Below are 25,772 nucleotides of genomic sequence, written 5' to 3' on the forward strand. Positions count from 1 at the left end.
ATACCCAAAGACCAGCAGAGATGACGTCGGGTGAAGTGCGACACCAGCCGAGGCCAGACCCAGACTTTGGAATCCGGCCGACCGAAGGGCTGCCTGACGACAGGACAACCCATTTGTTATGACTGCAGATGCTATCCTGTTCGGACATCTACATTTATGGTGGGTACAAAACTGTACTTTACTGGCTAGTAGGTAACTGCCTGGATGCCAGCAAAGGAGAAATTTGAAAAACCCAAAAGAAAATAACCCAGAAAAGGTGAAAGCTTTAACTTTGGTTCAAGAAATAGCTTCCAGTAATTTAGAGGAAAAAATAAATCAAATGTACTCTGAGGTGATTAAAATAAATTATTGAAGGAATATGTTGAAGGAATATATTAATTCAAACAACAAAAGGCTGGAAAAAATAGAAAAAGCTTTAACTTTCCATTCAGATAAACTGATAAAACTGCAAAAACCAAGAGGGTGACATGAAGAAAAAGCTGACTGAATATGAGGTTTCTCAAGAAGAACTGTTTAAAAATTAGAACAGAGTACACAGGGAAAGCCTGAGATTTTTTTTCTGTACTAGAGAAACTGGAAGGAACAGAGTGCATTAATTTTATGAAAGTACAATTAAGCAACTGGACTAGTGTTCCACAGTAGAATTTAATTGAAAGGGCACTTTGAGTCCAAACCTGGCCAGGAGAAAGCAGTCAAGGCCTGTATTAGTAAAGATGCAGTCATACCAGCAGAAAGTGGATGCTGACAATATTGTGGCAGAAAGTCAAAGTGACAAGAATTGGAGACAGCAGAGTGTTTGCAGAAAATAAATGCTCACTGTGCACCAGGCAGAAGAGAAGCAAATTTATCCCATCAGGGAATGTCAAGAGGCAGTTGTGATAGTCAAGCTATGTCCAGTTGTCTTCAAAGTGTTTTTCATGGAGGATCAAAGTAGATGTTCTTCGTGTTTTACTGTTGCAGTCATCACATTTGGGTTATCCCTGCTAGGGTCGGCCCGAATACCAGAGGCTTAATATTTCTGCGTCTGTTGCCATCGCTCCAGGACAGTCGTCAGTGGTATAAAATAAGGCAGCCGACGCCATTACATCGGTCTTTCTTGCCGAGGAGCCAGAAGCAGTTAGCACGAGTGTCGGTCGGCCGCTACCCGAGTTCTTCGTTTCAGAATTGAAGTAGAAGTCTTCTAAAGCAAAGTACCCCATTGGGCATCCTTTTTTCCTTGATCTAACCAATGTCAGAAAAAGTTAACAATTGTCTCGCCTGTGGAAAGCAAATACCACACCAAGACTCATTCTTACTGCGTCACTTGCTTAGGCCCAGACCATGACGTCCCCCGCTGCTACTTTTGTGCTTTGTTCAACGCCAGAACTATATGTAGTTGGGCCCTTATTGTAGCTAGATATTTTCGCTCTGTCCTCTAATTCCGATATGGCTTCGGAAAGCCATCTGACAGTAGATCTTCTGAAAAAACGTAAGGATAAAGGTGGACACAGACCGCACAGGTCCAAAACTGCCGACTGACTCTTCCGTTAAGCTAGTAGTTCTCCGGTCCTCAGATGCTTTTGCAGCCCCTGATGCCCACTTCTGTGAATTCGCAGGCCGCTACTGAGACCCTTTCGAAGTCCGGTATGACGCAAGACTCTTCATCGACTAAGAATCCTGTGGATTTCTCTACCTTGGATGGGTCCAGAGCCGCTGAGCAGGCACTGGCTTCCGAGGAAGTACTTTGCACTACCGGTTCTCTACACAGACCGACTTTTGCATCTACCGTTCTTTTGAAAACTACCAAGTTTCTAAGGCCCAGGGTACGAACCACACTCAAAAAAACTGACCCAACCTCAGGCACCTGCTTCCTTTCTTCAGTCTCAGATGCTTAAAATGGTGGAAGACCTTATAATGCCAGGCTACCCCTTCCAAAAGAAAGAGATTTGTTCCCAGTAGTTTTATCTTAACAGGAGTCCGATGACTCTAATGCATTTGAATATGAAGATATGCAACCCCTCTCTGCTTAGGATTCTGATGCAGAGGAATCTACCCCTTCAGCCTCTCCACAAGAGGACTTTTCCTTTGGGGGAACCCTACGTACCTTAAGGGAGCATTTCCAATGGGAATGTCAGGACTACTCTCAGTCAAAAAATACTCAGGTCTCTGGCCATTCCTCCTTTTCTGGATATTGTGGATGATGTTTTTATGGAATCCAGTTTGACTCCTGACACCCTCCCTACTGCTCCCAGAAAGCCTGATGGTTACTGTAGAGTCCCTGACTCTCACAAATTTCTTTTCAAAAATCCTACTGTTCACCGCAAGGTTCTCTCTCAAGGATCTAAAGGAATTAAAGCAACTTCTGCTAAGAATCCTACCCCCTCCGATGGGGATTCCCGAACATTAGACAGATGGGGTAAAAAAGTATACACCTCTGCTACTCTTGCTATTAGAGCACTAAATTGTCAGTTCCATATGCTGAAATATCAGCAACATACTATGAAACGCCTCAAACAAAAAATATCTACTGTTCCTGCTTGTGCAGAAAATAGTTAATGCATTCTGCATGCCCGAAGCAGAAGCTGTTCGCAAGTGCCGGTCGGTCAGATCCAGAGATTTCAGCTACCGAAGACTTCGAAAAAAGCTAAGTACCCCATTGGGGACTCTTTCTTGCCTCAGCCGATGTCAGACAAAGTAAATAATTGTTTAAATTGTGGGAAACAAATACCTCATAAGGATTTCCATTCTTACTGCCTTCCTTGCTTAGGCCCAGACCACGACGTATCAGCTTGTTTAGCCTGTGCCTCCTTCAACCGACGGACTCTTAGACGTAGGTCGGAGTTTGCAGAAGAGTTTTTCGGATCCGCTTTTGCATATAAAATGCCGTCGGAGACTCCGACTACGCATATGGCCAAAAAACGCAGGGAAAAGGACCGACACTCACGGCCCGCGGTTTCGGCTGAAACCACGGTTAGGCCTACCGCGAGTGTCTCGGTTTCGGCTGAAACAGAGTCCTCGGTTCTTACTTCTACCGAAATCATACCTCCGACAACCGAGGCCAGAGGCCCCGGCTGAGTCGGCTTCAGAAATCCCTACCGAAGCTAGCGCACAAGAATTGTCCGACACCATTCCATTGGACATTTCTACACCTGCACGTGGGGTAGCTAGGCCCCCTGCTTCTATGTCTATTATGGCCTTCTCCAGGGCTAAAGCTGCCAAAATTTCAAAAGCTTTACCTGCCAAATCTACTTCTCAGAGGCCTTCCTCAAGTTCTCAGATTCTCAGTCTTGCTGAGGACCTTATATCCTTGATTAGGGGTTCCCAACCTCACCCAGACAGGGCCTCCCAGCCTCCACCTGACAAAAGGCCTAGGACTGAACCCTCTGAACCTCTCTCCTCTGATTATTCCTCGGATGGATCTGATTTGTCAGACCATCAGGAAGGGGCCTATTCGCCTTATGAGGATTCATATGCAGAAGACTCTATTCATTCGGCCTCCCCTCCTGAAGAATTTTCCTTTGGGGAGACTTTGCACTCAATGAGGGAACACTTTCAATGGCAGGGTCAGGATTTTTCTGATTCTAGAAAAAGATTAAGGGCATTTTTACATTTGCCCCAGCATAGGCCCTTAGCCATACCACCTGTGCTAACTGTAATTGATGATGTGTATAATGATGTCAGTTCTGCCCCTGATTCTCTTCCCCCGGCCCCTGCCAAACCTGACAGATATTACAGGGTCCTGGATTCTCACTTCCACCTGTATAAAGCCCATGCTGCAGACCCAGAAACTATTTCTCAGGGCCCAAAAGGTGTTGCAGCTGCCACTGCCAAAATCCCTACCCTCTGAAAGAGAGTCAAGAGCATTAGAGATGGGGTAAAAGGTTTATACATCTGCTACTCTTTCTGCCAGGGCATTAAACTGTCAATTCCATATGATACAGTACCAAGAATATTTGTTAGATCAGCTGAATAAAAAGCTTTCTTCTCCTGAACCTTCAGACCGTAAATCCCTTCAGGATTTGGAACACAACTCTCAGCAGGTCAGTAATCATTTCTTAAAATGTGGCTATGATGCACTGGAGGCTTCATTTAGATCAGCTATGACTGGGGCAGTAATTCGTAGGCATGCCTGGCTAAAAGAGCAATCCTTGCCAGACCATGTCAAGGCTAAACTCCTAGATGCTCCAATGGAGAAACAAAGTTTATTTGGCTCCCCTGCACAGGAGATTCTAAAGAAAGTGTAAGAAAAAGCAAAATCTGTGCAAACAGTAAAGGATTTTCTGCAAGTTCAACCTCCGAGGTTCAGCAGAAACTGGCCTTCAAAGAATTGGTCCTTTCCAGACACCTCCAGAGCACAGAGGGGCAGGAATAGACACCCAAGAGGCAGAGGTCAATCAAAGGGTGCCTACAGGGGTCGTCAGTGGCAGCCTGCCAACCAGAGGAGTAGTGCCACAGCTGCAACTACAACCACCTCCACAGGACAGACGCAATGACTTGACTCTGATTCCGCCTACCAGGGAACAACTGGAAGCACCCTTGGGCGGAAAGCTGGCTTTATTCTCAAAAAACTGGCATTGCATTACAAAGGACACATGGACATTGCAAACAATAGACAAAGGATACAGGTTTCACTTCCACACTTTACCAAAAAGGAGCGGAATGCCAAACCTTCCACCAAACCAGAAGCCAGAGGCTTTAAGACAAATCAACAATTTACTTCAGATGAAAGCGATAGAAAGGGTACCATCTATGGAACAAGGCCAAGGATTTTACTCCAGACTATTCCTTGTACCAAGAAAAGAAAACTAAGGGAGGCCTATTCTCGACTTGTCCGCACTGAACACATATCTCATTGTGCCAAAATTGAAAATGCTGACCCTACAGCAACTTCTTCCCATGTTGGGCAAGGAGTCTTGGCTGGTGACTCTAGATCTCAAGGAGGCATACCTGCACGTCCCTATCCGACCAGATTGCAGAAGACACCTCAGATTTCTTGCAGGATCAGAGCATTATCAATTCTCAGCATTGCCCTTTGGCTTATCTACTGCGCCCAGAGTATTCACGAAATGCCTGGCATCAGTAATTGCACATTGCAGGCTTCAGGGAATTCAAATCTACCCATACCTGGACGACTGCCTAATACAAGCGGACAACAAGACAAAATTGATAAAGGATTTGGCCTATGTCATACACCTGTTACAGGCCTTGGGATACACAGTCAACATCCAAAAGTCGAGACTAGTGCCATCCCAAAGGATAACCTTTTTGGGTGCGGATCTGGACACAATAACTCAGATGGCTTTTCTCACAGAAGAAAAACAAAAGCAACTTCCAGATTACTTCATGACTTTGACAAGACAAGTTCAGCTTACTGCAAGGAAAGTCCTGCAGGCCCTAGGTTACATGGCATCCTGCATAATCTTGATCCCGCATGCCAGGCTGCATATGAGGAAATTACAATGGTACCTAAGGAATGTATGGTCTCAACATAGGCACAGTCTAGAAACCATGATGCCAATCATTCCATGCCTTCAAAAGGAATTCCTGTGGTGGGCTCAGGCCTGCCAGTCCAACAGAGGGTTGCCTTTCAACAAACCACAACCAAGGCAGACCATCACCACGGACGCCTCAGACCTAGGATGGGGAGCACACATGGAGGACAAATGTATCCAAGGCCTATGGTCTCAAGACCAGCTAAACTTGCACATAAACCAAAGGGAGATGCTGGCAGTGAAGCATGCAATCGAGGCATTCAAATCATTCCTCCAGCAAGGACATCTGCTGATAAGGGCAGACAACACCACGGTCATGTGGTACATAAACAAGGAGGCACGCATTCCTACCCTCTATGCCGGATGGCAATGGATCTGTGGAACCTAGGCCTGAATCTCAATATCCAGCTGCAGGCCAAATTCGTACCAGGAAAAGAGAATTCACTAGCAGACAGCTTAAGCAGAACTACCACTGATGCTCACGAATGGATGCTGCATCCAGACATCTTCAAACTCATAACAAAGAAATGGGGAATGCCAGAGATAGACCTGTTCGCCTCCCCACTCAACCACCAACTGAAGAAATTCTGCTCAAGGACATACCACCCACAAGCCTGGAGGGTGGACTCTCTCTTTCAGCTGGAATACCCTAACAGTGTATGCATTTCCACCTCTCCCATTGATGTACAAGGTTCTACTGAAGATCAGGGAGGAACAGCCAAAGGTGATACTAATAGCTCGGACTGGCCAAGGCAGCACTGGTATCCGCTACTGAGAAGCATGTCTCGGCGAACTCATGGCCTCTACCCTATGGCCTCTTCTTCTAACGCAGAACAATTTCAAGACCCTGCATCCAAACTTGAAAACACTGCAGCTAACTGCCTGGAAAATTGCTTAAAACCAAACCAAACTGTCTTATCTCAGAGGGTCAAGGACATTATCCTGGAGGCTCGCAGACCCTCCACAAGGAAGACATACTCAGCTAAATGGAAGAGATTCCTCATTTGGAGCACATCAAAGGGTACAGATGTCACAGTGGCAAACTTAGCACACATCCTAGAATACTTAGCAGAATTGTTCCACAACGGCCTGTCCTACTCTTCCATTAAGATTCATGCTTCAGCAATTTCAGCAGAATACAATATGGATCCTCCTATCTTCTCTCACCCTCTTCTCAGACAATTTTTAAGAGGGATCAAAAATGTAAAACCTCCAAGGAGACCCCCTCTGCCTGCATGGGATCTCAATTTTGTGCTGGAAAAATGGACACTACCTCCTTTTGAACCAGCAGCATCAGCAGACTTACAGTTCTTATCTTGGAAAACTGCTTTCCTTCTGGCAATCACTTCAGCAAGAAGAGTATCCGAGTTACAGGCATTAATGGCAGTGCAGCCTTTCCTTATTTTTCACCAGGATAGTGTCTCTCTGAGAACCAATCCTACTTTCATGCCAAAGGTGGTATCCAGGGTATCCTTGAACCAAGCTATTCATTTGCCTACGTTCTTCCCTAACCCACAGAACAAGGGGGAAAAACTATTGCACACCTTGGATGTACACAGACAACTACGCTACTATCTGAACAGAACTAAAACCAGCAGAAAAACTGACCAACTTTTTGTAGCATATGCAACTGGGGTGCAAGGAAAAGCAATTTCCAAACAGACAATTTCAAAATGGATAGGAAATTGCATTCGCTTTTGCTACTCTTTTCATGGAAAGACAGCTCCTGAAAATATCAGGCCTCATTCCACAAGAGCCACAGCCACCACTACAGCTTTCCTACGAGGGGTGGCTACCAAGGACATTTTAGAAGCTGCTACTTGGAGCTCCGTGCATACATTTGCCAAGCATTACAATCTACCTTTATACTCCAGATCCCTAGCAGGCTTTGCTACTGCAGTTTTACAGGGGATCTCAACTACACCATCCTTATCTTAGTACCTCCTCCCCCAGTTTGGCTATGGTATTCTACCCATATGTTATGACTGCAGATGCATCCTTGAAGGACATAGTACAGTTTTGTACCTACCATGAATGTAGATGTCCGATAGGTATGCATCTGCAGTCAGGATTACCCACCCTCCTTCCCCTCTGTGGTATTCCTAGGGTGCTTACCCCTCTTTCAGCTAGCTGGGGGAATCTATTATGGTGTATTTGTTTGTTTGTATATATATATATATATATATATATATATATATATATATATATATATATATATATATATATATATATATATTGTTTGCTACTGTTTGGAACTTTCAACATTTATCCAAATTTAGCCTTCCTAGAGGGCACCTGGCATCTGGGGCAAGAAACACTGAGGAAAATGGCGTCGGCTGATGCCTTTATACCCCAGAAGCTCTGACGTCAGGGAAAGTGCGACATCAGCCGAGGCCAGACCCAGACTTTGGAATCCGGCCGACCGAAGGGCTGCCTGAGGCAGGACAACCCATATGTTATGACTGCAGATGCATACCTATCGGACATCTACATTTATGGTAGGTACAAAACTGTACTTTTTGACGCCCTAGAAGCATCTTGCTGGGCAGCAGTCACTGGTTCTGTCCTTAGAAGGCATGCTTGGCTTAAGGAACATCCCTTACCAGACCATGTCAAATCCAAATTATTGGACGTACCCTTGCACAAAGGCAACTTATTTGGCACCAAGGCAGAGGAGGTCTTAAAAAAGATGGAAGAAAAAGTGAAATCTGTGCAGATGTTTTGACTTATTGCAGGACCAGCCACCGAGGTTCAGTAGGCATTGTCCCTCCAAGCACTGGTCCTTTCCTGCCCCTTCCAGGTCAGCTCAGCCCAGACCTCGGGCAAGCAGGCCCCCCAGACAACCGCCCCAGGGAATGCAGAGATCTAAGCAATGGAGTTCTTCTCTTCAAAACCAGGGAGTGCTAAGCCACCCCCTCATGGTAATAACTCACAGTGACTTTGCACTTCCACCCCCTTTATCTGCCCACCTGCTCTTGCCCCTAGGAGGAAAATTCTCCTTCCATGCAAGCATCTGGGCCACAATTACCAAAGACCGCTGGGTCCTCAACATAGTGTCCCAGGGATACAAATTTTATTTCCACACTCTACCAACCCCAAAAGGGTTCCCAGATCTTCCCCCAAACCAGTTGGCAGAGGCCACAAAGCAAGTCCTTTCCCTGCTCTCTCTGAGGGCAATAGAGCATATTCCTGCAGAACAGATAGGCCAAGGTTTCCACTCCAGACTCTTCCTGATACCCAGAAAAGAGGGCACATGGCGCTCCATCCTCGCTCTATCCATTCTAAACACTATTCTGGTGATACCAAAATGCTCACCGTCGAGCAGCTTCTACCTCTGCTCTCCAAAGATGCTTTGTTAGCCACCCTAGACCTAAAAGAGGCCTACCTACACATCCCAGTCAGGGAATCATGCAGGAAATACCTACATTTCCGGGCAGGATCACTGCACTTTCAGTTCTGTGCGGTTCCCTTTGGCTTATCCACTGCTCCCAGAGTTTTCAAAAAATGTCTGGCTCCCGCCATTGCTTTTTGCAGACAAATATTCAAATTTACTTGGACGACTGCCTGATTCAGGTAGAGTCAGGAAAAGCTGCTATAAAGCACCTGACCTTTGTAAAGGACCTAATGACCTCCCTAGGGTATACTGTTAATGAAAAGAAATTCAAACTAGTACCCACACAAAAAAAAATGTATTCCTGGGAGTAAGCCTGGACACAGCATCCTAGTTGGCATTCCTTACACCAGAAAAACAAACCTACCTGACAGCCTACTTTTCTCAACTAGCCACCAGACCCCAGTTATCCACAAGGAAAATCCTGCAAACTCTGGGGTTCATGGCTTCTTGCATTCTACTCATTCCATATGTCAGACTGCATATGAGGAAACTACAGTGGTACCTAAAAAGACTTTGGTTTCAGCACTCCTAAGACCAGGAAACCAATGATACCTTGTTTAAGGAGCGATTTTCTTTGGTGGGCAGCAGCATGCTACCACAACAAGGGCTTTCCCTTCTCACAACCCCACACCGCCCAGAGCCTCCCCATAGACGCATCAGACTATGCATGGGGTGCACACCTGGATGGCAGGTGCATTCAGGGCCAATGGAGCCCAAATCAAATACATGTACCCATCAACCAAAAAGAGAGGTTAGCTGTTCAGCACGCTCTGACAGCTTTCAGACCCTCTACTTTCCCCGGGGCCTCTACTGATCAAAACAGACACCACTGTGATGTAGTATATCAACAAGTAGGGAGGGACTCGCTCTTTCCCTCTGTGTAGACTCTCCATGACCCTTTGGCACACTGCCTCAGCCGTGCAACTACACCTGTTAGCACAATTCCTGCCAGGCTCTCTAAACTCTCTGGCAGACAACTTAAGCAGAAATAGTTTGGACCCACACGAGTGGCAGCTAGACCAAAGAACCTTCACTCTTATAACCCAGAAATGGGGCACCCTGAAGGTTGACCTCTTTGATACCCACTCCAGCCATCAGCTTAGTAAATCCTGCACCAGGGAATCTCACAAGTGGATGCTCTATCCTTCCAGTGGGTCGACCTCTCTGTCTGTGCATTTCCACCTCTACCACTCATTTCAAAGGTACTGCTCAAAATAAGGGAGGAAAAAGAGGACAATCCTGATTGTCCCAGACTGGCCACGCTAGCACTGGTACCCACTGTTGCGCAGCCTGTCACCCCTGCCACCATGGCATCTCCCTCAGATCCCAGCACTCCTGACCCAGAGGAATGGAGAATTCCTGCATCCCCAATTGCAGACCCCTCAATCTGACAGCCTGGCTTATTCGCTAACCACGTCACAAGCTGCCAATCTAAGCAAACAAGTTCTAGATGTTATATGCGAGACCAGACACCCTAGCACTAGAAAGTCTTCTGCTGACAAGTGGAAAAGGTTTTGCACCTGGATCCAGGCTAAGGGAGCAGTGGGCAAGGCCATATCCAAACAAACCATTTCCAAGTGAATAGCACACTGCATCCATTTCTGCTGCAAGCAGAAAGGGAAACCTCCCCCCCCCAAGAGGGTCAGGACACATTCTACTAGAGCAACCTCCACCTCTGCAGCTTTCCTCAGAGGGGACCCATCAGGGACATACTGGAGGCTGCAACATGGACATCTGTTCATACCTTCACAAAGCATTACCTTCTGCCTATCTTCTCCAAATCCAGGGCAGGCTTTGCCACTGCAGTCTTGCAGGGCATCCTAGCCAGCCCCCTGTCTTCATGACTGCCTCCACCCTTTTCTTCAGCTTTGGAAATCAACCCAAATGTGATGGCTGGAACAGTGAAACATGAAGAACATAGTACAGTTGTGTATACTTATCATAAATGTAGATGTTCGAGTGTACGAACTCGTGCTGTTGCTGTCCCGGTTTCCCTCCCTCCATCCCCCTTGTCTTTCCTTCTCTCTCTCTCTCTCTCTCTCTCTCTCTCCTTGCAAAGAATTATTTACATTTTACTGGTGGTGGTGATCTTCATGTTTCACTGTTGCAGTCATCACATTTGGGTTATCTGCTTGCAGTAGCCCTCAGTCGGCCTGATTAACAAAGTCTTGGGTCCTGCGTTGGATGCTGTCTTCCATGACGTCAGGTCATCAGGGGTATAAAACATGCAGCCGACGCCATTACATCCGTCTTTTTTGCTGTGTGCTGCCTGAAGCAGAAGCAGTTAGCAAGTGCCGGTCGGCCGACTCTTGAAATTTTCTTTTTCGAGTTTCAGAACCGAAGTCTTCAACTAAGCTAAGTACCCAGTTAGGGAAACTTTTTCTTGCTCTAAACCGATGTCTGTAAAAGTCAATAATTGTATTTCTTGTGGAAAGCAAATATCTCATAAAGATATTCATTCGTACTGCATTCCTTCCCTAGGCCCTGACCACGACGTACCTCACTGTCGGTTTTGTGCCTTATTTAAACAACAAACTATTCGTCTGTTTATTTACACTTCTAAATATTTTGGTACTCTGTTCAGTTATCCAGATATGGCTTCGGTAAGCCACCCGACTATTGGCATTCCAAAAAAACGCCAAGACAGAGACTGACTGCATAGGTCCAAAGCTGCCACCAACACTTCTTTTAAGCTAGTCGCCAGTTCACCAGTACTCAGGTCCTTTCGCAGCCCCTGATGCCTGCCACTTCAGACTCGCAAGCCTCTACTGAGACCCATTCAGAGTCCGATATGCCACGAGATGTTTCCAACTGTGGAACCTGCGCATGTCTCTTCCTTGGATGGATCCAGAGCCGCTGTGCAGGCACCGGCTTCTGAGGGTGTATTCAGGCGTTGTCTTCCAAGCCCTACACAACTGACTGTTCCCTTAGGGGAATGATTGCCCGGCAGGCAAAAAATTGGGAACTCCTTGCATATTATACCGACACCATCTTCTTCTTCAAGGCCTAAGACTTGATCCATGCGTAGAAAACTGACACCCAGACCGCATGGTCAGGCCTCTATGCCTAAAAAACAAATGATAAGAATAGCTGAAGACCTTATTACGTTAATCAGGGGAGGCCAACCTTCCCCCTCTAAGAGACCTAGGACTGAGTTTGCTTATGATTCTTCTGATCAGGATTCGGAAATTTGTTTCCTCTGATGACCAGGATTTACACTTGTCTACCTATGAGGATTCTGATGCAGAGGACTCTATTCCCTCTGCTTCCCCTCCAGAGGATTTCTCTTTTGGTGAAACCTTGCATTCTCTTAGGGAGCATTTTCACTGGGAAAGCCAGGAGTACTCTGACTCTAAAAAGAGGCCTAGGGATTTCTTACTCCTGCCCCAACACAGGCCTTTAGCTATCCCCCCTGTACTGGACATAGTTGATGATGCCTTTTCGGAATCTAGTTTGGCCCCTGACTCTTTACCTCCTCCTCCCAGAAAAACAGATAGATATTACAGGGTTCCTGACTCCCTCAAGTTCATTTTTAAAAATCGTAGTGCGGATCCTGAGACCATTTCACAGAGACCCAAGGGCATTAAGGCTACTACTGCCAAAAACCCTACCCCCTCTGATAGAGATTCCAGGGCACTGGATAGATGGGGTAAGAAGGTATATTTTTCTGCAACCTTGGCCATTAGGGCCTTAAACTGCCAGGTTCACATGTTAGTCTCAGCAGCATATTATTGGATTGCTTAAATAGAAAATTATGTTGATTCCTGACTGTGCTGAAAATAAAGATTTACAGGATTTAATGCATTCTGCTGAACAAGTGGTAAAACATACTTTGCAATGTGATTTTGATTCACTAGAGGCATCTTTCAGGGCTGCTGTCACTGGGTCTGTACTTAGAAGGCGTGCTCAGCTTAAGGAGCTATCTTTGCCAAATCATGTTAAAGCTAAATTGCTGGATGTTCCCTTAAACCAGGACCGCCTGTTTGGCAACAAAGCAGAAGTACTTAAAAGATGGAGGAAAAAGTTAAATCTATGCAAACTGTCAAAGATTTTCTGCAAGTACAGCCTCCCAGACTTAATAGGCATTGACCCTCTTAAAATTGGTCCTTTCCTGCCTCTTCCAGGCCTTCTCAGTCCAAACCCAGAACCAGCAGAACATCCAGACTTCAGTCCCAAGGTACTCAAGGCAGTAGGGGGGCTCCCACTTCCAAAGCAGGGAGCATTAAGACCCCCCCCCCATGGTAAACTGTCTCAATTACTTAACTTTGTCTTCCAAGCCCTGCACAACTGACTGTTCCCTTAGGGGAATGATTGCCCGGCAGGCAAAAAATTGTGAACTCATTACCAAGGACAAATGGGTTTTAAATATTGTTTCCCAAGGATACAGATTCCACTTTCACTCCTTACCAACCCCAAACGGTTGTCCAGACCTACCCCAAAATCAGTGGGCAGAGGCTCAAAAGCAAATTCTCTCTTAAGCATCAGGGCTATTCAACCTGTTCCAGAAGAGGAAAAGGGACAAGGTTTCTACTCAAGACTATTTCTGGTGCCCAAAAAAGACAACAACTGGCATCCTATTCTGGACCTGTCTATCCTAAACACATTTTTGGTGATTCCAAAATTCAAGATGCTAACTCTCCACCAGCTGCTTTCCTATGCTAGATAAGGGTGCCTGGTTGGCAACACTGGATTTAAAGGAAGCCTGCCTGCACATTCCAATAAGGGAATCTTACAGAAGATATCTATGCTTCAAAGCAGGCTACATGCACTATCAGTTCTCTGCATTGCCCTTTGGCTTATCTACTGCGTCCAGCATATTCACAAAGTGCCTAGCTCCAGTCATTGCATTTTGCAGGCAAAGAAATATCCAAATATATCCATAGCTGGACGATTGTCTAATTTAGGCAGAAAACCAGGACATACTATTGAATCATCTGGCATTTGTAAAGAAATTGCTAACTTCTCTGGGGTACACCATTAATGAAATCGCATCTTGTACCCTGCCAACCAATTGTATTCCTGGGAGCAAGCTTGAACACAACTTCCCAGATGGCTTTTCTCACGCCAGAAAAACAAGTTCATTTGACAGCCTGCTTCAGACTACTGGCTACAATGACCCAGCTATCTGCAAGGAAAATACTGCAAGCCCTGGGTTTCATGGCTTCAGAAAATACTGCAAGCCCTGGGGTTCATGGCTTCTGCATTCTACTAATTCCATATGCAAGACTACGTATGTGGAAACTACAATGGTATCTAAAAAAACTATGGTGTCAACATTCTCAGGCTCTAGAAGCAATGATTCCTATCATTCCTTGTCTACAGAAAGAGTTCCTTTGGTGGGTAGACTCCTGTCACCAAAAACGAGGGACTGCCATTCACTCTACCACCTGCCGCCCAAACCCTAACAAATGACTCATCAGATTATGCATGAGGGGATCACTTGGCAGGGAAGTGCATACAGGGCAAATGGAACCCAAGTCAAATGCACCTTAACATCAGTCAAAATGCTCTGACAGCCTTCAAGGACCACATACTTCCTGAACAATTAATGGTAAAGACAACACCATTGTTTATGTGGTACACAAGCAGCGGGAACCCACTCATTTAGACTCTGCAGACTAGCCATGGCTCTGTGGAACACAGCCTTGAGCTACCAAGTGCACCTACAGGCTCAGTTCCTGCCAGGAAAGCTGAACACACTGGCAGACCTAAGCAGAAATTTCATAGACCCACACAAGTGGAAACTGGAACCAAAGATATTCAACATGCTAATAAACAAATGGGGGAGCCCAGTCTATGTTTGCCTCCCCCCAGAACTACCAATTGGAAAAATTTTGCATAAGGACTCCCCACAAACAAGCTTGGAAAGTGGATGCCGTGTTCTTCACCTGATAAAACATATCAGTTTATGCCTTTCCCCCTCTGTCTCTCCTCTCCAAGGTACTACTAAATATCAAATAGGAAAAACCAAGGACGATACTAATTGCACCAGACTGGCCACGCCAACACTGGTGTACCCCCTTCTGCGGAGGGTCACTTCTGTCCCCTGCCTCAGACCCCTGCCCTGCTGTCCCAGCAGGAGGGCCAGATTCTGCACCCACAGCTTCAAACCCTGAACCTGGCAGCCTGGCTAATTACCTAATCTCTCCGTTACCATTCCTCAGTAAGCAAGTGTTGGATGTCATCCTGGAGGCAAGGAGGCCTAGTACTAGAAAACTCCTATGCTGAAAAATGGAAAAGATTTTGTTCCTGGAACCAAGCTCAGGGGATGAGCACAGCAACACTCAATTTACCTAAAACAGGTCCTCGGATTCTTCAATACTTAACTGAGATGCTGCCCAAGGGCCTTTCCTTGTCCTCCATCAAAATTCATGCCTCAGCCATTTCAGCTCATTACAACACAGAACCACCCCTCTTCTCCCATCCACTGCTGAAACAGTTCCTCAGGGGGGCCACAAACAAGACCACCCAGGAGAGCCCCTACTCCAGCCTGGGCACCTCAACTTTGTATTGGAAAAACTCACTCTACCTCCTTTTGAGCCTGCTGTAAATGCAGAGTTGAAATTCCTTCTGTCTCTCCTCCAGAGGATTTTTCATTTGTGAAGCCCTGCAATACTGTAAGAGAGCATTCCCAATGGGAGTGTCAGGACTATCCTCAGTCCAAAAAGAAACTCGGGGGAATTGTTAGATTTACCACAGCACAGACATTTAGCCATTCCTCCTGTCCTGGATGATGTTGGATGATGTTTTTATGGAATCCAGTTTAACTCCTGACACCCTTCCTCCTGCTCCCAGGAAGCCTGACAGCTAGTCCCTGACTCTCAAATTTTTTTTCAGGAATCCTACTGCGATTAATCTCCCAAGGACCTAAAGGAATAAAAGCAGCCCAAGCTAAGAATCCCACCACCTTGGACAGGGATTCCCAAGCTTTAGACAGATGGGGTTAAAAAAGTATACACCTCTGCAACTTTTGCCATTAGAGCACTAAATTATCAGTTCCACATACTGAATTACCAGCAACATACTGTGGAACTCCTTAACAATATCTACTTTTCCTGCTTGTGCAAAAAATAAAGAATTACAGGAGCTTATGCATTCTGCAAGCCAGGTTACTAGACACACCATGCAATGTGGCTTTGACGTCATCACAGCATCTTGTAGGGCAGCAGTCCCAGGTTCTGTACTTAGAAGACATACTTGGCTTAAGGAACAGACCTTGCCAGACCATGTCAAATCTAAACTATTGGACGCACCATTGAACAAAGACAATTTGTTTGGCACCAAGGCAGAAGAGGTCTTAAAAAAGATGGAAGAAAAAGTTAAATCTATGCATACAGTTAAAGACTTCTTGCAGGTCCAGCCTCTGAGGTTCAGTAGGCATTGCCTCTCCAAGCACTGGTCTTTTCCAGCCCCCTCAAGACCAGTTCAGACAAGACCTAGGGAAAGCAGACCCCCCAGACAGTAGTCCCAGGGAATGCAAAGATCTAAGCGATGGAGTTTCTCCACTTCAAAAACAGGGAGTGCTAAGCCACCCCCCTTATGGAAAGAACTCACAATGACTTTACACCTCCACCCCTTACCTCTGCCCACCTGCTTGTGCCCCTAGGAGGAAACCTCTCCTCCCATGCCAAAAACTGGGCCTCTATCACCAACAACGGATGGGTTCTCAACATAGTGTCCCAGGGATACAAATTTTATTTCCACACACTACCTGCCCCAAAAGGGTTACCAGATCTTCCTCCAAACCAGTGGGCAGAGGCACAAAACCAAGTCCATTCCCTGCTCTCTATGAGGGCAATACAGCCTGTTCCTGCAGACTAGATAGGCCAAGGTTTCTATTCCAGGCTTTTCCTGGTACCCAGAAAAGAGGGCACCTGGCACCCAATCCTCGATCTGTCAATTCTAAACGCCTCCCTGGTGATACCAAAATTCAAAATGCTCACCCTCCAGCAACCTCTTCCTATGCTATCCAAGGATGCTTGGTTAGCCACCCTAGACCTAAAAGAGGCCTATCTACACAACCCAGTCAGGGATTCCTGCAGGAAATATCTACGTTTCAGAGCGGATTCTATGCACTTTCAGTTCTCTGCGCTTCCCTTTAGCTTATCCACTGCTCCCAGAGTTTTCACAAAATGCCTGGCTCCAGCCATTGCTTTTTGCAGACAAAGGAATGTACAAATTTACTCCTACTAAGTAGACTGATTCAGGCAGACTGTCAGGAAAAGCTGTTACAGCACTTAACCTTTGTAAAGCACCTACTGACCTCCCTGTGGTACACTATAAACGAAAAGAAATCCAAATTAGTACCCACTCAAAAAAATTGTATTCCTGGGAGCAAGAGCAAGACTGGACACAGCTTCCCAGATGGCATTCCTTACTCCAGAAAAACAAGCTTGTCTGACAGGCTACTTCTCTCAACTAGCCACCAGAACCCAGTTATCCGCAAGGAAATTCCTGCAAGCTGTAGGATTCATGGCATCCTGCATTCTACTCATTCCATATACCAGACTGCATATGAGGAAACTTCAATGGTACCTAAAAAGCCTTTGGTGTCAACACTGTCCAGACCTGGAAACTATCATACCTATGATGCCCTGTCTAAGGAAGGATTTTCTTTGGTGGGCAGCAACATGCAACCACAACAAGGGACTTCCCTTCTCACAACCCCACGCCGCCCAGACCCTACCCACAGGCGAATCAGATCATGCCCGGGGTGCACACCTTTACGGCAGGTGCATTCAGGTCTATTAGAGCTCAAATCAAATACATCCACAAATCAACCAAAAAGAGATGCTAGCTGTTGAGCACACTTTTGACAGCTTTCAAACCCCTACTCTCCCTGGGGCCTCTACAAATCTAAACAGACAACACCACAGTGAATGTGGTACATTAACAAGCAGGGAAGAACTCACTCTTATCCACTCTGCAGGCTCGCCATGACCCTTTGGCACACTGCTTCAGCCATGCAAATTAATCTACAAGTATAATTCCTGCCAGGCTCCCAAAACACTCTGGCAGACAACTTGAGCAGAAACCTCCTAGACTCACAAGAGTGGCAGCTAGACCACAGCACCTTCAACCTTGTAACCCAGAAATTGGGCACCCCAAATGTGGACCTCTTTGCCTCCCACAATAATCACCAGCTCAGCAAATTCTGCACCAGGTTACCTCACAGCAAGGCCTAAAAAAGTGGATGCTCTATCCTTCCAGAGGGCAAACATCTCAATCTATGTATTTCCCCCCTCTCCCTCTTCTTACAAGTGTACTACTCAAGATAAGGCAGGAAAGACCAAGAGCAATCCTGATTGCTCCAGACTGGCCACGCCAACACTGGTACCCACTACTGTGTAGTTGGTCACTGGTGCCACCATGGCACCTACCTCCGATCCCAACCCTGCTAACTCAGCAGGAGGGACAGATCTTGCATCTACAATTGCAAACCCTAAACCTTGCAGCCTGGCTTATTCCTTGAATTCTCCTCCAGTGGCCAGCCTAAGCAAGCAGATACTTGATGTCCTACGTGAAGCCAGACGACCCAGTACAAGGAAATCCTATGTTGATAAGTGGAAAAGGTACTGTTCCTGGATTCACTCTAAAGGAGCGGATACAGCACAGCCCTTCTTACATCTCATCCTGGATTACCTAGCAGATCTACTCCACAGAAGGCCTATCTTTCTCTTCCATTAAGATCCATGCCTCTGCCATCTCTGCTCATTACAGCACTGAGCCACCTCTTCTCTCACCCTCTCATCAAACAGTTCCTGAGAGGGGCTAACAACTTAAGGTCACCAAGAAGAACCCCCATCCCTGCTTGGGACCTTAATTTTGTGTTGGAAAAACCCACACTTACCCCTTTGAGCCTGCAGCAGAGTTAAAACTCCTCTCTCGGAAAGCAGCCTTGTTTCTGGCCACCACTTCAGCTAGAAGAGTGTCTGAGCTACAAGCACTAACCCTTCATTATTTTTCATGCTAACAGGGTCTCCATCAGGACTAACCCTACTTTTATGCCTAAAGTGGTGCCCAGTGTCTCTCTCAATCAATCTATCCATTTGCCCACCTTTTCCCCTAATTCTCAAAATAAGGGGGAAAGGATCCTGCACTCCTTAGATGTGCACAGACAGCTCAGATTCTGCCCGGATAGGACTAATCCCTTCAGGAAATCTGACCAGTTACTAGTCAGCTTTGCACCAGGGGCAGAGGGCAAGGCCATATCAAAAGAAATCCTCTCCAAATGGATAGCACACTGTATCCATTTTTGTTACAAACACCAAGGGAAACCACCTCCGCAGGGGCGTCAGAAAGCATTCCACTAGAGCAACTTCAACTTCTGCAACCTTTCTCTGAGGAGTCCCTACCAGGGACATTTTGGAAGCTGCTACTTGGATTTCTGTTCATACCTTCACCAAGCATTACCACCTGCCTATCTTTTCCAAATCCAGGGTGGGCTTTGCAACAGCAGTCCTACAGGGCATACTAGCCAGCCCAAACTCTTCTTGACTGCCTCCACCCATTCTTCAGCTTTGGGAATCAACCCAAGTGTGATGACTGAAACACGGAGAACATAGTACAGTTGTGTACACTTACCATAAATGTAAATGTTCGAGTGTATTCACTGTTGCAGTCCTGATTTCCCACCCTCCAGCCCCCTTGTCTCTCTCTCTCTCTCTCTCTCTGTCTCTCTCTCTCTCTCTCTCTCTCTGTCTCTCTCTCTGTCTCTCTCTCTCTGTCTCTCTCTCTCTCTGTCTCTCTGTCTCTCTCTCTCTCTCTCTCTCTCTCTCTCTCTCTCTCTGTCTCTCTCTCTCTCTCTCTCTCTCTCTCTCTCTCTCTCTCTCTCTCTCTCTCTCTCTCTCTCTCTCTCTCTCTCTCTCTCTCTCTCTCTCTCTCTCTCTCTCTCTCTCTCTCTCTCTCTCTCTGTCTCTCTCTCTCTCTGTCTCTCTCTCTCTCTCTCTCTCTGTCTCTCTCTCTCTCTCTCTCTCTCTGTCTCTCTCTCTGTCTCTCTCTCTGTCTCTCTCTCTCTCTCTCTCTCTCTCTCTGTCTCTCTCTCTCTGTCTCTCTCTCTCTGTCTCTCTCTCTCTGTCTCTCTCTCTCTCTCTCTCTCTCTGTCTCTCTCTCTCTCTCTCTCTCTCTCTCTCTCTCTCTCTGTCTCTCTCTCTCTCTCTCTCTCTGTCTCTCTCTCTCTCTGTCTCTCTCTCTCTCTCTCTCTCTCTCTCTCTCTCTCTCTGTCTCTCTCTCTCTCTCTCTCTCTCTCTCTCTCTGTCTCTCTCTCTCTCTCTCTCTCTCTCTCTCTCTCTCTCTCTCTCTCTCTCTCTCTCTGTCTCTCTCTCTCTCTCTCTCTCTCTCTCTCTCTCTCTCTCTCTCTCTCTCTCTCTCTCTCTCTCTCTCTCTCTCTGTCTCTCTCTCTCTCTCTCTCTCTCTCTCTCTCTCTCTCTCTCTCTCTCTCTGTCTCTCTCTCTCTCTGTCTCTCTCTCTCTCTCTGTCTCTCTCTCTCTCTCTCTGTCTCTCTCTCTCTCTCTCTCTCTCTCTCTCTGTCTCTCTCTCTCTCTCTCTGTCTCTCTCTCTCTCTCTCTCTCTCTCTCTCTCTCTCTCTCTCTGTCTCTCTCTCTCTCTGTCTCTCTCTCTCTCTCTCTCTCTCTCTCTCTCTGTCTCCTGACATTTTGGACAAGAAAAACTGATGTAATGCCGTCGGCTGCCTGTTTTTATACCCCTGGCAACCTGATGGAAGTCCTGAAGCAACAGCAACCGACGCAAAAATACTAAGCCTCTGATATTTGGGCCGACTGAGAGCTGCCCCTTCAAGGATAACCCAAGTGTGATGACTGCAACAGTGAATACACTCTAACATCTACATTTATGGGAAGTGTACACAACTGTATTTTCTTTAGGTGTGTAATGATTTGGTAGATTTTAAAAATTCCCTGCAGAGTGCTTTGTCAGAAGTATTGGGTGAGCAAATGACTGTAAGGAAATGATTATTTTCATCTGGGATACAGTATCTGAATGGAAATCCGTTTACACCAACTATATTTGGCATATTGAGTATTAAAAAGAGATGAAAAGAACTGGAAGAGGGATCTTTAGAAAAGGGATGGAGCAAATCACATAGAAGTAAATGGAAATTGAGAACAATGCCGCGGTGGTACAGCGGTAGCATTGTTACCTCAGCAAGAGGTTCTCCTGTTCGATTCTCGGCTGGGCTTGGGGAGTGCCTTCTGTGTGGAGTCTGCATTTCCTCCCCACGGTTGGGTAGCGTTCGAAAGACAAGCGTGTGTAAATGGGCGTGCCTTCGTTGAAGGTTGGGCGTCGATCTGGCACCTCGGCGTTTCATAAAAATCTACTGCCAGTCATTAGCGGACCGGAGTTCCGCTGTGGCGGCCCCTTACCGGGAAAAGCCGAAAGACAAACATGTACAATAATGTTCAGGAGGAGTGAGGTTTAAACGAAGTCATGTATTCAGCATTTTTTGTAAAGTTGGATTGATTGTAGCAAAGAAAATAAAATGTATGTGATACATATTGTATTTAAATGGAAGAATATTAAAATGGTTTGTTTTATTTTTCTGTGAATGTATGTTTGTGTATGCCTTGTGATGAATTAATAAAGGTGTTTTAAAAAAAAAAAGGCATTTGAACCCTCTGCCTCCCTGTGCTTGGAAGGTTCTTCCATTCAGTCGCTAATAATTCCTGTTAAGTAAAGCAGCTACATAAGTTTGTGTCATTTGTAAATAGTGGACGTGTCAAATAATTTGTTTCTTTTGCAGAAAATGTGCTTATTCAGTTTGAGGGCAAAGTATTTGTCTCTGGGGATAGTGCACTCAGTGCAGTGCATGATGATATGAGTTGCACCTGTGTAGGGTCTGTGCATTGCAGAGTAATTGCTTGGAGTGGAAGAGGGGCTTAACCTTATTGTGGACCCACAAAGGAAGGGTACCCCTCATAGTTCAACCGATACTGGAGGGAGTTATCTTTACAGTAAGTACCTCAGTACTATACTTTCATCATTGTTGTTGAACATTGATTTTCTGTGCTTGTTTTTTGTTGAAGGGGGAGAGCAGGTTTAGTACAAATTCTAAACTGTACACTAGGCCATCAAGCATCCAGTGTTGACATATGTATGTATAGCAAGTAGTACGTGTAGCAAATAACCAACTGGCTTATTGGTTGTTATAATGGTTTATGTGAACAGTGAGATACTTGTCAGCTTTCAGACCAGTGGCTTAGTGAGTTGTGTTCATTTGAAATATCTATAAAAAGTTGTGTTGTGATTGGACACGGTAATGGTTGTTTGACTTAATGTCATTACAGCCTTAGCCAGTCACATAGAGTAAAATAGGTGGTGTATGCCGACAGCATCCAACAAAGATAGTGGGTGTTGTGCAAATGCTCCATACATTTCTATACATTTCAACCTGCACATGATCTATTTTTGCTTGTTGGTCCATCTGCATTACTTTACAACTCTTGATAAGACTTTCTCATAACTCATGGGATATTCCTTTTCCATGTTTAACATCTTTCAGAAGATTTCTATATTGGATGGCTTACTGGATGCGGTCCTGCAGATTCCTTGGTGCTGCTTTTTACCATTTTATTTTTTATGGAAGTATTTCTGAAACATTCTCAATTTTAGTAGGATTGCATCTGTTGTGATGCCCCATTCTCTGAAAATCTTGGATTTATTCTCAACATACAATTTATTCTCAACATACAGTGAAAAAAAAAGTGTGTGTGTGTGTGTGTGTGTGTGTGTGTGTGTGTGTGTGTGTGTATATATATATATATATATATGTGTGTGTGTGTGTGTGTTGTGCGTATATTTGTGTGTGTGTATATATATATATATATATAGATATAGATATATATAGATATATAGATATATAGATATATATATATATGTGGTTAATGCATCATGTAGTTGACATACACGAGTATTTCTATGAATTTTTTTTAAATTTGGCCATATGTAAAGTATTTGCAACACCACACTGTGTGAAATCTGCATCTGCTCTAGAATGTGGTGTATGCAGTAGATCTTCTTTTACAAGAGATATTTGTGCCCTGACTTCATCAATTCAGTCCTTTTTGTTTAGCCATTTTATTGAATGTGATGTCTTCTCAAAGAACGCACCTTGATTCACTTTAAAGCAAATTTAGTTCTTTTCATCATTACTTGAAATTTTGATTTTGTTCAAAATCTCCATACCCAAGGACTTCTCTGGGTCATAAGGTATATGCCATTTGGGAGTCCTTTGCTTTGATCCTTTTTATTTATGTATTTATTTATATATTAAATTCTTGATCCCACCAGCCAAAGGTATGTTTTTTCCGGTGAGACCTGGGGTTATAGTTATACGGACTAGAAATTTGGCCAGGATGTTTGGGAAATTCTCCTCCCCTTTTTGATTAAGTGCCATGGGACCTTGATCATTCCATTATAAATTTTGCCATGTACACATTATCTCCTGTTGCCTTTATGCTACAGATGGTGCATTAATATCCATTAATTGCTGTACACCATTGGGGTGAGAAGGTGCACTGATTGCTGTGCATTCTGACAAAATGAAAAAGGTGATTTTCTTTGACCTCATCATGAATGTTTTATTTCTTTAACAGTGTCTAAATGGTCAAGCGTGTATATTATATTTGCTGCCACAAATGGAGACCGGTCTTTATTCATCCTTTTTAGCTTCAGGTGCATTGTTACTTTAAGCAGGTTATGACATAGAAATAACTAGTTGATGTTTGGGGCATATGGGTGTCAAGTTTTAGTCAGAAAGCACAAGAATTAGTAGTATTGTACCTGATTAATCATTCAGGAACTGTATGAAAGCAAAACTATAACCACTTGAACTTGTATAGTTCACACAATAAATGAGGTTGGGCTTGTGCATGGATTGTGTTGGAATAAAAATGGTATGTACAGAACTCAAAATACTGTCTTGTATTAGTAAATGCAGAACATATCCGTTATGGAATCTGGAAAGAAAATTAAAATAGTGCAACTGATAACTAACCTTGCCAGTCAGATGACTGACGGCTGTTAACTTCTGTCCTGTAATGAACATTGTATACTAGTCTGTGCAATATTCCGCATTGTCTGTACTTTAATTTGGTTTCATTTCAGGTACATCTTGAAGACCTAGATGTACCAAGCTGTTTAACTTGAGTGCCCACTAGTTTTGTCACTTGTCTATTCTGCATCATCATATCTAGTATTTTCATAGTTTACGCAATGTATATTGCTATTTATTGCCTGTGCATATTTTTGACAACTGTTGTAGTAATTTGCTTCTGCCTTTTGTAAATAAGATGGAGAATCCTTCACCCTCATATGGTCTTAGCCTCCACTGGAGTACTGCTGTTAACACAGGCAAATATGGCCCCTGTCTTTTTTTTTAATTTCTTAGTCTTTTATGTTTCTGATACCATGAAGGGAATGGCCCCCATTCCTACGTCAAAATATGGTTAAAGATCATGAAATTAATATTGTTTCAATCTTTGATATTAGTCGGAAGTGCTCTTCACAGCATCTGCAATGTACTCATATATCGTAACATATCTAAGTTTTGTCTTTTCAGCTTTTTCTGGTTAGGGGTTGCCACAGCAGAACTCCGGTCTGCTAATGATTGGCAGTAGATTTTTTTTTATGGTGCTGAGTTGCCAGCCCAACCTTCAGCGAAGGCACGCCCATTCACACACGTCTTTAGGAGGGCATGCAGACTCCACACAGAAGGCACTCCAGCCGAGAATCGAACAGGAGAACCTCTTGCTGTGAGGCAACAACGCTACCGCTGTACCACCGCGGCTTCCTCTCATAACATAGCTAGTAAGATTTTAAATTCTTTATAAGACCTGTTGATCCTACTACTGTTGGAACTGTGTATTCTTCCACATTGCCCTCATTTCTGCTTGCAAGTTATAGTGTTTTATGACTTATGTTTTTCTGTGCGTAAGACACTAGTCACTGGATGTAGCAATTTCAATGATCAATGCTACTTGGTCTTTTCATGGACTACTATATCTGGTTTTCTCGCATCTATTTTTGAACTGTTAGTAATGGGTGACTCCATGTGATACAAACTTTATCATTTTCTGTAATGCTTTGTGGCTCGTGTTTCCAGTGTTTTTCAGCTACTTCAGTATTAGTGTTTGCACAATTCCCAATTCAACAGTCTTGCCACATTAGTATGCCTTTCAGTATATAGTCCTTCTGCCATTAGTATATCACAGTCAGCAACAAGATGGATCACTGTTTCCAATTCTGTTTTACAAAACCTTCATTTGTCTGTTTATCCCACATGTTCAATGGACTTTGTAAACCAGCGTGTATGTAGACCACTATTTGGAGCTGCCAATATTGACCTTTCTTATTTTGGTTTAAATTCATCTCTCTAACCATTCCTGCATTCGATCGTGATCAACATGAGGTTGTTCCAAGAGTTTTCTGTACTTGCAACTATATTTATGCATTTTCCACATTTCTTCCCTTCTCATCTGATCCTTCACCTTACATTCTTTTGTTTTTTTTGGCACATTCGGTTGCTGTCTGATTTTTATCTATTTCTGGTTTGATTTCCATTCCAGCTCGACACTGATAAGCTTCTCCTGAACTAAGCAGGGAAGTCATCTTAGATTTATTCTCCTCATGTTTTAAAATTTTCACTGTGTTTTGGTCTTGTCAGGTCAGTAAATATGTATGCAGGTCTGCGATTGCAGATCTATACATGTAATTAGTTTAGAGGAGGCCCATACCTCCTTCAGAACGGGGAATATATCATCTTGGTATACATTGATTTTTATAAATCATTTTGCAAGCATGAAGCATCCTCCTTGGTTTTCCTGTCCAACTGATCAAACAGCTTTTGGGGCCAGTCATTCACTCCAAAACTAAGGACAAGAGCAGCAAATTGA

General features: G+C 44.7%; 1 protein-coding gene and 1 non-coding gene across 3 annotated transcripts in view; both read left to right on the forward strand.

Moving 5' to 3' along the window:
- The window catches only part of TIPIN (TIMELESS interacting protein), a 759,992-nt gene that overhangs the window by 540,012 nt on the left and 194,208 nt on the right, over positions 1–25,772 (forward strand). The window lies entirely within an intron of this gene.
- On the forward strand, positions 22,123–22,255 carry LOC122807358. The gene has a single exon (XR_006365664.1).

This window comes from Protopterus annectens, chromosome 7.part0 (genome assembly GCF_019279795.1).
Source record: "Protopterus annectens isolate FY-2018-M chromosome 7.part0, PAN1.0, whole genome shotgun sequence".
In the NCBI taxonomy this organism is placed as follows: domain Eukaryota; kingdom Metazoa; phylum Chordata; order Ceratodontiformes; family Protopteridae; genus Protopterus; species Protopterus annectens.